The sequence below is a fragment of the Sturnira hondurensis genome, unplaced genomic scaffold (assembly GCF_014824575.4).
Source record: "Sturnira hondurensis isolate 20B ecotype Veracruz unplaced genomic scaffold, ASM1482457v3 Scaffold0016462, whole genome shotgun sequence".
Taxonomy (NCBI): Eukaryota; Metazoa; Chordata; class Mammalia; order Chiroptera; family Phyllostomidae; genus Sturnira; species Sturnira hondurensis.
In genome coordinates, this window is record NW_028089093.1 from 4,370,009 (window position 1) to 4,384,579 (window position 14,571).

General features: G+C 38.5%; 1 protein-coding gene across 7 annotated transcripts in view; it reads right to left on the reverse strand.

Annotated features, from left to right (window-relative positions):
• ADAM22 (ADAM metallopeptidase domain 22) overlaps window positions 1-14,571 on the reverse strand; it is a 231,285-nt gene that overhangs the window by 158,510 nt on the left and 58,204 nt on the right. The window lies entirely within an intron of this gene.

Sequence of the window (14,571 nt, forward strand, 5' to 3'; positions counted from 1 at the left end):
ACCAATCTGCATTCCCACCAACAGTGCTAAAGGGGTCCCCTTCTCCACATCCTGGCAAGCTATTGATGACAGCCATTCTGGCAGGTGTGAGGTGACATCTCATTGTGGTTTGAATTTGCATTTCTCTGATGATTAGTGATGTTGAACATCTTTTCTTGTGTCTCTGGATCCTCTGTACGTCCTCTCCAGAGAAGTGTCTGTTCAAGTCCTCTGCCCATTTTTAACTGGAGTGGGTTTGGGGGAGGGTTTTTTTGGTGTTGAGTTTTGTTGAGTTCTTTATAAATTTCGGATATTACCCCTTTATCAGATGTATCGGCAAATATGTTTTTTCATTCTGTGGACTGTCTTTCCATTTTGTCGGTGTTTTCCTTTGCCGTGCAGGAACTTTTTAGTTTGATGTAGTCCCATTTATTTATTTTTTCTTTTGTTGCCCTTGTCTGGGAAGATATGTCTGATAAAATATTGCTATGAGCTATGTCTGAGACTTTGCTACCTATGTTTTCTTCTATGATTTTTATGGTTTCAGGTCTAACATTGAAGTCTTTGATCCATTTTAAATTTATTATTGTGTGTGGTGTAAGAAGGTGGTCTAGTTTCATTTTTCTGCATGTATCTGTCCAATTTTCCCAACACCATTTTTTGAATAAGCTATCTTTTTAGCTCATTGTATGTGCTTGTTTCCTCTGCTGCATATTGCTACAAAGGTGTGGAAGTTGAAATTGCATAATTTCTTGATAATGCTCCTGCCAGGAAAACTTTCTCAGCTGACTCTCAGATTTAAAGAGTAATACGATAGGATATTCTTGTGAAAAAGCGTATGGTGGGGCGTTGGGACGAAGGTGTGTCTTCCCAGGACAGAGTAGCACTGGGATCCATTCTGTCCCCAATCCTGCGCTGTCCAGAAAGACTCTGAGTTCACTCCTGGCCCAGTTAGGGGGATGCGTTTCTGCTTCACCCACAAATTTTTGAGAGCAGTCATAAAAAGAAGCATTAAAGTTACAAGTTACTCATTAGCTTAGACCAATGTTTCCCCACAGGGGCATACACACCACTAATCAGACATAGGATAATTTTAGAAACTTTTTATTCTAATATGTAGAAAATTAATTCTACTGATATCATAAAAATGTGCAACTAGCATATCAAAACCTATGGTTTCAGATATAAGTCCTTAAAATGAGAGGGCAGTAGGTAGTTAAGATTTTAAAAGTGAATTGTTTTCAATAAAAATATGATGCAGATAAAAATAAGTGGTACTTGAATGTGGCTAAAATTTATGTACTCTTTCCACAAATATTTATTGAGTACCTATAATCAATGTGGTTTTGGTAAAGAACAGAGACAGGCCTCTGTCCTCATCAAACTTACATTCTAGTTAAGTATAAACATGGATTTGGGAAACAGGATATACTGCTTTTATATGACTACGAAAATACGGTCACATTAATGAAAATCATCCATCTCAGTAGAGCATTCAGGAGGCTCAGGAAAAATTTAATTTATTAGGAATATAGACTCATGGTTTCGGCTCCAACGTAAAGAGCTCGGAAGTCATGATTCTCACCCTTAAAATAAGAAAGAGCTGAACAGAGTGAAAATCAAAGCCTTTTCTCGGACCTATCAAAGGGTGGAAATCACAGGGCAAATTGCTACCCTCAAAGCTGGCGAGACAGAAGAATACAGTGCATAACAGCTGAGATGAGCTTACTGCAACCAAAGGCCCTGGAGTAGGAACACTTACATAGTGTAACTCTGACCAATTGCTAGGGCTGAGTGTGGACTAGCACGAGAGCAATGTGACTGAAAGACACCTTGGGGTCAGACTCTTAGTGGGGTTCCCATACTTTTCAGAGTTTTACCTGCAGACACCCCACTGGATTCCCAAGGTGAAAAGACAAGAAAGATCCCTCCCCGACCCATTGCCTCTGCGGCCCCACACCACACCAGGAAAGGGGGAAGAGTAACCAACGTGAAATATGCTCAAAGCATTCACCACCTAAGGGAAGTAAAACGCTAAGAAACCCTTGTAAAGGTCACAGCAGAGGAATCTAGGCCTACCTACTAAAAAAGTGAGATTTAATCGTAAGATTATAGACCATTTCTCCCTGCTACACATCACCACCACAGGATCAGGGATCCAGTGTAATAACAGTGATTAGAGCTGGAAGGGCTGTGAGACACAGATTCTATTTAAGAAGGAGTTCTTAGGAAAACACAAGGATGAAACCAAACAGAAGAAACCAAAACAAGAAGATTAGAGTAATTTAAAGTGTCTGGCAACTATAGTTACAGCAACGATTAAAACAGCTCAACTCTAGCCAGATTAACATCAAGCCAAATATTTAGGACCTATTTATCTTAGTTCCTAGTATCTTATACATCATGTCCAACTTTCAACAAAAAATTACAAGGCATGCCAAAAGATAAAATAGTTTGAAGAGACAAAGCAAGCATCAGAAATGACTCAGCGATGACAGAGATTGGGGGATTATCAGAGAGGGAATTTTAAATAACTATAATGGATAGGTTAAAGTTTCTCATGGAACAGTAGATAACATGCAAGAATGAGTGACTAATGAGTATAGAAATACAGAAACTACAAATTTAAAAAATGCTAGAAATCAAAACCACTCTTAACAAAAATGAAGAATGCCTTTGATATGCTCATCAGGAGACTGGACAAAAGCGAGGAAAGAATCGGTGGGCTTGAAGGTATGTCAACAGAAACTTTTCAGATTAAAATGCGAAATGAAAAAATATAATGAAAAACAGAACAGAATATCCAAGAACTATGGGAAAATTTTCAAAGATTTAACATGTGTAACTAGAATACCAGAGAAGCAAGAAAGAACAGTGAAGAAATATTTGAAAGAATGGCCAAGAATTTTTAAAATTAAAATAATAGACACCAAATCATAATTTTATAAAGTTCAGAGAATACCAACCAAGATAAATAACAAATATCTATGCCCGGGTATATCATATTCGAATTGCAGGAAACCAAAAACAAAGGAAAAAACCTTGAAAGAAACTAGAAAAAAAAAGTACCTTAGCAATAAATGAACAAGGATAGTAATTATGGTAAATTTCCTCAGAAACTATATAAGCAAAAAGACAGTGAATGAAATGTTTTAGGTAAAAGAAAGAAATTACCAACCTAGAAACCTATATCTAGCTAAATTATTCTTCAATTGGAAAGAAGAAATATAAAGACTCTCAGAAAAACAAAAGTTAAAGGAATTCATCACTAGCAGACCTATTCTGCAAGTAACATTAAAGAGATTCTTCAAGGAGAAGAAGAATTATATAGGTCAGAAACTCAACTCTACATAAAAAAGGATGTTATAAAAGGAATAAATGGGGGTAAAATAAAATCTTTACTTTTTCTTATTCTTAATTGATCTAACAGATAACTGTTCGAAGTAACAATGATAACAATGTATACTATATAGATACATGAAATGAATGACAGCAATGTTGTAAGATACTTTTTTCACTACTTGTGAAGTCGTCTAATGTTATTTGTAAATGGGACTCAGATCGGTTGTGAATGTATATTGCAAAATGTATAAAAAGACCACTGATATGCTAAAGAGAGGACAGAAAATGGAATCAAATAAAATGCTTAATTAAAATCAAAGAAGACAAAAACAGGAGAAAAATAAAGAACAACTCCAACAAATAGAAAATTCCAAATATGATAGTGTTAATCCAATTATGTCAAAATCATGTTTAATGTCAATGCTCTAAATATACCAATTAAAAGATAGAAATTACCAGAATGAATAACAAGAGTGTTGTCTAAATAGCCCAATGTAAATATAAAGACTCAGTATTTTAAAAGTGAAGGGATAGAGAAAACCTATCAACTAATTTCTCTAATGAACAGACTTTCCTTGATGTCTGAAAACTAAATAAGAAACAACTAAGCCATTAAAAAAGAGTAATTTTTATCCACCAGAAAATATCAAAAACTAATCTTTAGTGATGAATGATGAAAATGTAAGTCTCAGTGCTTAGAAAACCAAAACTGGAATTGAGAAAAAAATTATATTACAGTTGACCCCGGAACAACGTGGGTTTGAACTGTGCAGGTCCACTTACATGTAAATATATATATATAGTCAACCTTCCATTTCCCTGGGTTTCACATCAACAGACTCGACCAACTTTTAATTTTAAAAAATACACATCCAGGAAACTCATATTTCTAAAGAACTATAGTCTATACCTAATAAAGAAAGAATGAAGTTTAATGTTACAATTCTATAAAGCCTATATCTCATGCATGACTATGTTATTAACATAGAATACCAAATAATTAAGAAATGATTATAAACTTTATTGATGTAAGCAAATGATAAAACAGTCCAATTTTGTGAAGTTATATTTGCTATAGAAGAAATGTTATTTTCACAGTTTGCAATCCATCTTCCCTTTAATGAAAAATATTATCAAACCATTAATGTTCTCCAACCATTGACTAAAGAAGACAAAAAAGCTGAGTCTTCAGTTTTAATGTTCAGTATCAACTGTCGTATTTAATTGGTTTAAATAATAGTTTAATGTAACCGTCCCTGTTTTCCACTGTAGTATTAACAATGCTGCTCCTGAAATGTTCAGAGAAATTGAACAAACAAACAGTAATCACAAAAAGGACACAGAAACCATAAAAAAGATCCAGTCAGAAATGGAAAATACAAGAACTCAAACAAAGAATACACTTGAATGGAACAATATCAGATTAGATGAAGCAGAGGCTTGAATCAGCAATTTGGAAGACAAAGGGGCAGAAAACAGCCAATCAGAACAGCATAAAGAAAAAAAAATTAATTAAGATACTTAAAGGGACCTATGAGACAATACCAAGTAAAACATTCACATCATAGGTGTACCGGAAGGGGAAGAGAGCACGGGATAGAAAATCTAGTTGAAAAAATAATGACTGGAAACTTCCCTAACCTGGAGAAGGAAATAGACATACAAGTCCACGGTGTGCAAAGTCCCAAACAAGATGAACCAAAAGAGACCCACACCAAGACACAAGATAATTAAACTGGAAAGGTTAAAAACAAAGAGAAAATCTTAAGAGCAGCAAAAGAAATACTACTAGTTGCCTACAAGGGAGCACCCATAGAGCTAATTTATGTCAACTAATTTATCAGGAGAAGCCTTTCAGGTCAGAAGGGAATGGCAAGAAATATTCGAAGTGATGAAAAGTTAAGGCCTATTACCAAGACTATACCTAGCAAGGCTATCATTTAAAATTGAAGTTCTTTTGTTTCTTGGGCCATAGAACCCCACACTGCCTGCAGTTGATTTTGCAGGGTGGGGGAAGGGACATTTTCAGGAGTAGAGCATGCAATGAACACAGAGAAATAGAGATGGAAAAAAAGGGAAACATAAATAGATATGAAGTTATTCAAATCCCTACATCCAGGTAACCCTTAGGTTAGCCCCAACCTGCTTACTTTTTAATGCTTTGAAACCTGAACCAATATATTCTTTCTTCCAAAGCCATAACTAGGTAAAATTGGTTAAAAAAATCTGTCCCCTGAAACCAAAAGAGGCTTGAGCCAGATTCATAAACATACAGTTCAAGCCAGAGATCTCTGATAACTTCACGGTGATTCACATTTGACGTAGCCCAGTTTCTGGCATTCTCTGGCTAGCATGTCCCATGGCCTGTCTTTCATGGTTCCCCTAAGTGATCTGTTCCAAGTGAAGTACTACCAGAGAGAGACTTATCCTGGGCCTATGACCCTACGCAGAGTTCCCTTCCAAATCCTACAATAGACCTTAACAATATGTTCCCATAGTCATAGGTTTTTCATATTTTCAAAAGAATAGCTGTGGGCATCTTGGGTATCCAGACAAAGGGAAAGCAAAGTTGTAACATACTCATGGGGCTAACATCACTGTTGTATACATCTAAGTTAGCGCTAGTCTTAGAGGTGTAGGAACAGTGTCCAGATACAGTCCTACAGCCTAGTGCACCAACTCAAACCATCAACACGCCAAGACGATGTGGGCACAAAGTCCTATCCCCACAGGGGTGTGCCCTCTCATGCCTGACTCCGAAGGACATGGGTAGCAAAGGTGAACTTTCTGAAATAAAAGCCAACCTGTGGGGAAATTCTTCCAGTTACCAGATGTCTTAAACTTTAAGCAGAGGATTCCATTATCACTGATACCTAGACAAAATTCAAAGTGCTCTCCTGTCAGAAATGTATTAAATATAAATGTACTATAATTGTTTTCCTTTATAAAGTTTGAATACACCCTTTTAACTGAAATTTAGAAAGACAATTCAATGCAACTAGTGAAAACTGTGATGCCTGATTTGGATATACACAAATGGCACCTTCTTTTGTCATTTATTCAACAGCTAAAACAAAATTCAGATAAAAAATCAGTGGGATCTAAAATAAAAGTGACAAAAACAGTCACATTACCAGCTGAAAGTATTTTGACATTCAGAAGCAAATGTTATAATTTTTTTTCAGGTTGTATCAAAAGCAGCGGTCCATCAAAAAGAAATAAAAATAATGAACAGGCTCTTGAGTTGTTTAAAAAATCTGATTATGAAGAGGAGTTAATCATATAGTCATACTAAAAAAAGGCTTAAATTGCTTACTGATTTGACATGAAATACTGGCACGGGTGAAGATAATGCAAAGCTCCTAATATGGCACTAAATGCGGACAGTGTCGACAAGCCTCTGGTCAAGGGTCATTAATTTAGAGCCTTTGAAATGTCGTAAAATCTTACAGCTTATTATGATAGGTTTTCCAAAATTCGACCAAAAATCCCTAAATTTATAAGGCATCATTAGTAACAAGATAAAAAGCTGAATGAAATTTTATTATCAATAGCTGAAAATAAATTTCCACCATTCTACTGGTAAGACTGATTTATCTCCATATTCTCTCTATAGAAGATGATGTTTCTTTTTTTTTAAGATTTTATTTATTTATCTTTAGAGGGAAAGGGAAGGAGAGAAGTAGAGAAATATCAATGTATGGTTACCTCTGGTGAGTCCCCCGCTGGGAACTGGCCTGCAACCCAGGCATGTGCCCTGACTGGGAATCGAACCTCGATCGTGTCTTCCACAGGCCTGCGCTCAATCCACTGAGCTACACCAGCCAGGGCAGAAGATGATATTTCAAAATGACTATCATATAAAGAGAGGTCATTAGGATATGTGAAACCACAGCATGTAGATTAAAATAAAGTGATGTGTCAATTAACTAACTTTAAATATTAATTCTCTGGATTTTGAGATGTTTTAGATTTGTTAGCTTTTTTAAATGTATGATTTCTTATCTCATTCTACATCAATATTCATTTCTATATCTAAGTTTGTATTTGTAATTTTATAAATATTTTATTCTTAAAAGAGGCTTTCAAAATTACATTACATTCAGGTCTAACAGAACGTGGATCCAACCATGGACACAGCTCTGTGTCCTATGAATAAAATCCAAGCTAAGCCTACATCAGTCTAATATGATTAATGGTGCAGGCGGAGAGGACTGACAACCCTCTCTGCCTGATTCCTTTACCCACCCACCTGAGCACCGGTGGGTAACAGGTGCTCACTGGTTCCTACGAGCTCACATCCATCCAATCCTTAACCAAGATCTGAGCCTGTTAATCAATACACTGATACAAACCTCCATGTACAACTTAGTGGGTGTGGAAACAGTAGAAGCTCAAATTGTCCGAAGGCAGCAGGTCCCATGGCAATGGTGACAGGGTCAGGCCTGCTGCCTCCTCCCTCGGAAACTTTGGCTTACCTAGACCGATAGCTTCTCCCACCCCCACCCCCACCCCCACCCCCGAGGTGGCCAGGGAGCTCCCTGCCTTCCCCCGCCCTGACATCCAGAAGGTGGCAGCCTTGTACCCAGTAAGTGAATAAGCTGCTTCCTCCATAAATCTTTCCTCCAAGTCCTGTTTCCTGGTCATTACTCCCATCAGCAACTTCCTGACTAGCCTCAAACTGTCATGCAGTCTGAGTCTGCCCTTCAAGATCCCCAAAGCCTTGACTCGTACACTCTTGGCTTCTGATTTTTTTTTAAAAAGATTTTATTTATTTTTAGAGATGGGAAGGGGGAGGGAGAAAGAGAGAGAAACATCAATGTGTGGCTGCCTGTAGCATGGCCCCCACTGGGGACCTGGCCCACAACCCAGGCATGTGCCCTGACTGGGAATCAAACCTGCGACCCTTTGGTTCGCAGCCTGCGCTCAATTCACTGAGCTACACCAGCCAGGGGGGCTTCTGATTTTTAAGTGAAGATGGGAATGACCCACCCAAAGGTAGATTGGCCTTCGCACCAGAGTGGTCTCCCCTTCCACTCTGACATTCCCCTGGAACGTGCTGATCCCTTTCTCATGGCTCAGAACAAGACGGAACGCCAACTGGACGACCAGCTCAGGAAATCTCCTACCCTTCTAGCCTTCAACAGTAATGGGAAGTGAGTGGGTAAATTATCGCTTTATAGTAATATGGCCTAAAATTCCCACATTCAGTGCTGGGTTACCCAAAAGTTTAACTTTGGTGATGTTTAGGGCACCAGAAATACAAGATCCTCCCTGCTCAAAAATAAGAAACAAATTTTGACTAAAAATTCAACATATTTTTCAAAAGCATCAAATTTGTTACTCTGAGAGGCAGAGTATGTGCTGCCTAAAAGCATGAACTCCGGCACCAGACCGCCACACTTTGAAACTCGGCTCTACCACAGACTCCACGGGGGGCCTTATTCAATTTACCTAACCCGTCTGTCCACGGTTGTGAGTCTTGAACATTTTTACATACATGAAGTGCTTAGAACAGTACCTGACATGCAGTAGGCAGTTTAAGTCCTTTCATTACTAAGAACATTATAACTTTTGGGTGCTTCCTTACCTTTCATTATAATTTACTGTTCTTGTTTTGACTTACATTTGACAAGGCCAACATCCTCTCTTTAGTGCCTTGGGCCTCAACATTCATAATTTGACCTTGGTCTTATCTTGGGCCTTTATTTTCCTAACTGTGGTCCAGGAGATGTTGATAGGTGTTTCCATCAAAATAATTTTTTGTTGTTTAATACACGATGGACGTTGAGTTAGGCAAGTTCCTTTACCTCAGGGCTTCTCAGAGCCTTTAACCTGTGGGCATTTGCCACTACACTGACACACTACCAGACACCAAGTTGAAGAAAAATGAACCCCGGTCTCTGGTGTATGTAAAGGCCTCTCTGTGCACACAACAACAGCAGCCTCCCAGGAAGACAGAGAAGCCTGCTTTTCAGGGCTTCAAGGCCTCAGGACAGCCCCAGCTGCTGGAGGGTCTTTGTAAAAGGTCGATCTCAGGCCTTGTGTCTGCCTGACCACCAGGTGCAAGCACACAGTGAAGACCCCGCACCTCCCCGAGTGCTCACTGGAGGCAGGAACAAGGGCGACTCATCAGGTGTCGCAGGCTCATCCATCCACACAGGCCTCCGAGAGAGGGACACAGTGCAGAGCCTTGCCCACACTTCCCTGACCACAGACACTTTTCTTTAGGAACACTGGAAATCATCTCTAGAAACACCAGGCACCCTTAAACAGTGACAGAGTTATGTTATGGTTATTTTTATGGAATTTATTGGGGTGACATTGGTTAATAAAATTTGATGGGTTTCAGGCACACAATTATGCAATACATGATCTATAGATTTTACTGAGTGTTCACCACCCCAAGTCAAGGCTCCTTTCTTCACCATTTACCTCTGCTTTACTCTCCTCAACCTCCCCACCCCCTTCCCCTCTGGTAATCGCCATTCTGTTGTCTGTGTCTGGTTTTTTCCCTTTGCCTAATCCCTTCACCTTTTTCACCGAGGCCTCACCCTCCTTCTCTGACAGCTGTCAATTTGTTCTCTGTATCTATGAGTCTGTTTCTGTTTAGTTTGTTAGTTTATTTTGTTCATTAGATCCCACATATAAGTGAAATCACATGGTACTTGTCCTTTCTCTGACAGGCTTATTTCACTAAGTGTAACACTCTCCAGGTCCATCCACGCTGTGGCCAAAGATTTCCAGTGACAGATTTTTTTTTCAAAGTTTCTGAAAATACTTGTCTATTGACTCAATTTCCTTTTCTTAAAGATCAAACTTTTTCTACTTTTGGAGACTACAATCTATCTTCTATTCACTTCCCAAATTTGAAAGTGCCAAACATTTTACAACACCTCATCTAATTCTGGTATGCAGCTCTTTCGAAACATTCAAAAGTCAATCTCAGGATATACCTAATCTCTGGAAACAGCACAATTGAAGAAAGTTGCTTCTACTTCCTAAGAAGTCACACAGTATATTTGAGCTATGGCAGGACCACCAGAAGCCCACTCAATTCCCGGGTAAAGGCCCACCTCTGATACTGAGCGGTGGTGAAAGTAATCATATCACTTGAGGTTGTGATCGCTGAGCAAAATATTTAACTTCTCTAAGCAGCAGTTTCCCCACCTATAAAAAAGAGAATTATCCTGAGGGTTAAGTGAAATGATGATATAAAGTTTCCAGAACAAAGAAGGCCATTTTAAATTCTCAGTTTCTTTCCTGAGTTATAGCCACTTCACTTTCTGCCTTTCTAAGTCTCCTTTAAGTTTGTTTATTCCAAATCTCCTATGGCTCCCTGTTCTCCTGCAGCTGACTTTCCCAAATAATATTTTATTAGTTTTCATAATTTTCCCTACCCCAACTCTTTTCATTCTGACCCCACTTAGTCACTGAAAAGTTACAGTCAATTTCACAATTTGTGTAGCTACTTTTTTGGCAATAACATGTACATTTCTGACAAAGAAATACTAGATCTCATTAAAGATTTCAATGCTTCAGAAATTATATCCTTTTCTTATTTTAGCCAAGGATGAAGTTTTCTTAATCCTCTTCCTTGGGACCAAGCTCAACCTCCTAAAATGTGAATTGTTTCTTGGATTAGGATCCAGAAGGAAGTAAAAACAGTCTCATAAAATAGTCGCCTAACACAGTGCAGGTTAGTATCACCAGATATGATGATTCTCCTCCAAGCTACATAAAGGAGATTGTATTTACCTGTTCTCAAAACATTTCCGGGCTTTTTGCTTCCTGGTTTATTAAATAAAAGCTCCCTTTAAAAAACGGCTTCCTTGGTTTTTATGAATGCTCATTGAACTATTTCTTAACTTGTAAGCCATTAAATATTCTCTTCACAGAGAAGAAAATAACAGTACATAGTTCAGTACACAATTGTTCCTGTGGCACAGAATCCCAACTTTGATAAAAGTGTGCCCGGAAATCCTCTGGGAATCACCTCCCCTCCACCTTGTGGGGATTAGGAGGGAGCAGGTCCACACCCAGCAGCAGAGGTCTGTCCAGATCGGCCTCAGTCAACAGCCATGTCGTGTTTCCTGGTTATGGTACCTGGTTCAGGAAAAGGCATGGGATTCAATCCAAGCTGATGGAAGACAGTGAGACTTACTGAGACAGAGGGAGGCATATCCCTCTGAACTTGAGGCATATCACATATCATGGCCAGAAGACATACACGTTGAGTTAGAAAGCAAAGATGGAGAGAAGCTGAGCTAACAGTGAACAGCCACAGTCCCAAGACTTAAAACTAGACCTGCCCCTGGATTCAGTCACAAGTCAATACATCCCTTTTTTTTTTTTTTTTGCAGCTCTGAGTTAAATTCTTGTTATTTGCAAATGAAAAACTGCTTAAGTAATACACATCATATTTTACTACATTACAAAGCTTTATAAGGTTAGGTTTCCAGACTAAGTCTACCAGGACAAGCAGAGCAAGAACACGCACTATTTGTAAAGGAAACTGGCCTCCAGAGAGATTACACAGCACAGCCAAGGTTACACAGTAAGCTAGAGCTCCAACTCAAACCCAGGTCTTCTGAATCCCTGCTTTGTCATAATTTCTATTTTTCTACAAAAATTACAGAAACTTCCACTTGTTCTTATTGTGCTTGTTCCTACTTGTCCCACCTTGCTAGTTCTTCACCCAAATAATTGGTAGGCTCCCCTGTTGGTAGCTCAGAGAACTGCAGACATTGTTAGGCTGTTGGGAACCATCCTGGTTCAGAAGCTGTAACCCCCCATGGCTAAGGCTGGATGAGCGACCTTGAGACCATAAGCCACTAAGGAGACAAAGCTTATCTCCCTGGCAGGGGTGCTGCCTCTGCCCCCTTTACTGTACCCTGCTTGGCCCCCGAACCTGACTGGTTAGCCAAAGACAGGTAAGATTCTGCAAGGGAGAAACGACCTAAGACAGGCATTATCACAAGGGGGCCCTCAGGGAAGGACTTGGGGGACTACAGAAAAAGGGGGCAATGGACCCTCACCCCTTGGCTTTGACATAGCCTGAGTCTGCATTCTGTCTGCAAGAAGTCTCCTAACCTCTTGGCTGCCTTACATCCCTTGCCTGACTTAAGCCTGAAACAATGCCAGAGGTATGTGTGGTCCTGTGCTACAAAGAATAGGTTCCCCAGGGTGATCAGACCTAAGAAAGAATGCATAAAATCCTGTGAAACCTACTTTGCTTAATGCCCTCAATTTAAATAAGGGTCCAAGCATGAAATGTGTTTGTTCCCCAAAGTTTTAGGGTGCTTTAGCTATCTGACCCTGACTTAAAATAAGTCCTCAGAATTCTTGGAATACTATCTATTGTTTGACAATTACTGCCTGACAATGATTGATGAGCTTTACTATATACCTTATATTCCTATGCAAATGAACCCAATAAAAGCCGTTTGAAGAAAAGGCTCCTGGCCCTTCTCCTTTGAGAGTTTAGCCACCTTTCCTCCCCAAACAGATCACGTCTTGGTAGATTTATTTTCATCCATGGCAGATGGGGGGGGCGCTGGGGCTCTGCAGGCCAAGCTCCCCTACATTAGGCACCATGGGGAGTGATAGGGAAATGATCACTGTCTTCAAAACGGTAAGATTGGACTTAAAAATACAAAGTTATTAAGTGACAGCACATAGTGTGCCACACACCACTTTTCTAGCATTAAAGCTTAAACTGTTATCGCCCTCGACCCCCTTTTCCCTGCTGGAGCGAGCAGCAGACTCCAGGTACAAACACAGGCCTGTTAAAAGAGGAAATCAGAGCCTTGAGGTCCCCTCTCTCAAGAGACAGTGATATACCAGATCTCTAAATGAGAAGGAATTATTTATTTCTAAATATCTTAGCCTTTGACTTGCCAGTGTCTTTCATGCTGTCTTGGACAAAAGGTTATATATCCTTTTTCTGCATATGTTTCTATACCCTCTGGCTGAAAGACACAGTTACCAGAGCATAATGTACCTTCTTTGGATGATACCACATCCACTCTAACCAATCTCAATTCCTCTGAGCCAAAATTACAGAAGCAAGTCTAAGGTAATATAATCTTAGTTACTAACTTGGAATTTTGACTATAAAACAAAAAAAAAAACAAATAATAAACAACAGACAAAACAGATAGAGAGCAACCTTCCTTGAGACCTGGGTAAAAACAAAACATAGTTCTTTTTTCTCATTCTACTTCTCAATTTCCCAACATGTCACAGTTAATTAGATTGTATTTATTCCTACTGAAAGAAAAATGAATTGTCCTAAGCTTTACTATAAATGGACAAACATTCAAATAATCATTGTCAGTATAGTCATTTGTAAAGTTATTTTTGTTGAGGGATCCATGTTGTGTAAGATGAAACTTATTCTGTTGAATCATAAGGTTGTTTTCTCAAAGCCAAGAGTTTTAAAATTTTATCATACTAAATCATGCTAATTAAGAATATTTTCTTTGTGAATATTAAACAAAACAGGAACACAATACAGATATTATAAAAATCTTTAGTCTTCATTTTGCATTCATTTTTCAAAACTATGCATAATCCTGAATATGCATGCCTATTCCAGTATTTTTTATCCCATGTGACAATTATAAAATGAAAGACAGTAAGATCAATTCAGTAACAATTTGGAAGCAATTCCTATTCAGACACTTATTACAGCTGTGTTTCCCAAGGCTTGGTTAAAATACTTCTCTGAAAACTGCACTGTGATTTGCTGTTCTGACGGATGCATATTTGCATCTCTCTGTGCAGTTGCTTTCTGTCAACACTTTACTACACAGAGAAAACAAAGACCAAAACAGCGAGGGGGAACTTAAACAGGAATTAGCAGCTGTTTAAAGAAATGTTCCAGTACTGGAAAAATGTACTATTATTTCCAGCACTTAATAATGACTGCTAAATTGGTAAACTGTATCATTTTGAGAGAAAACAATTCAAGAAAATAATTTTTAATAAAGAGCTCATCCAAGAATAAAATATTCAACTAGGACTCCGCTCTTAAGGTTTAACCGATTGAAAAATGACCCTAAAATAATGAATATTTTTAATACCGTACAACTGATTGTCTTTAAGAAATTGAGGACAACTGTAATAGTGTAAACAATAAAAATAAAGTTAAACGGTAAAAGTGAAATTAAAAACAAATTAATTCTGGAAACAAGTCAAGTGTCATAAATTACCCCTATAAAAAGTTTTAAAATGTCTTAAGTACTT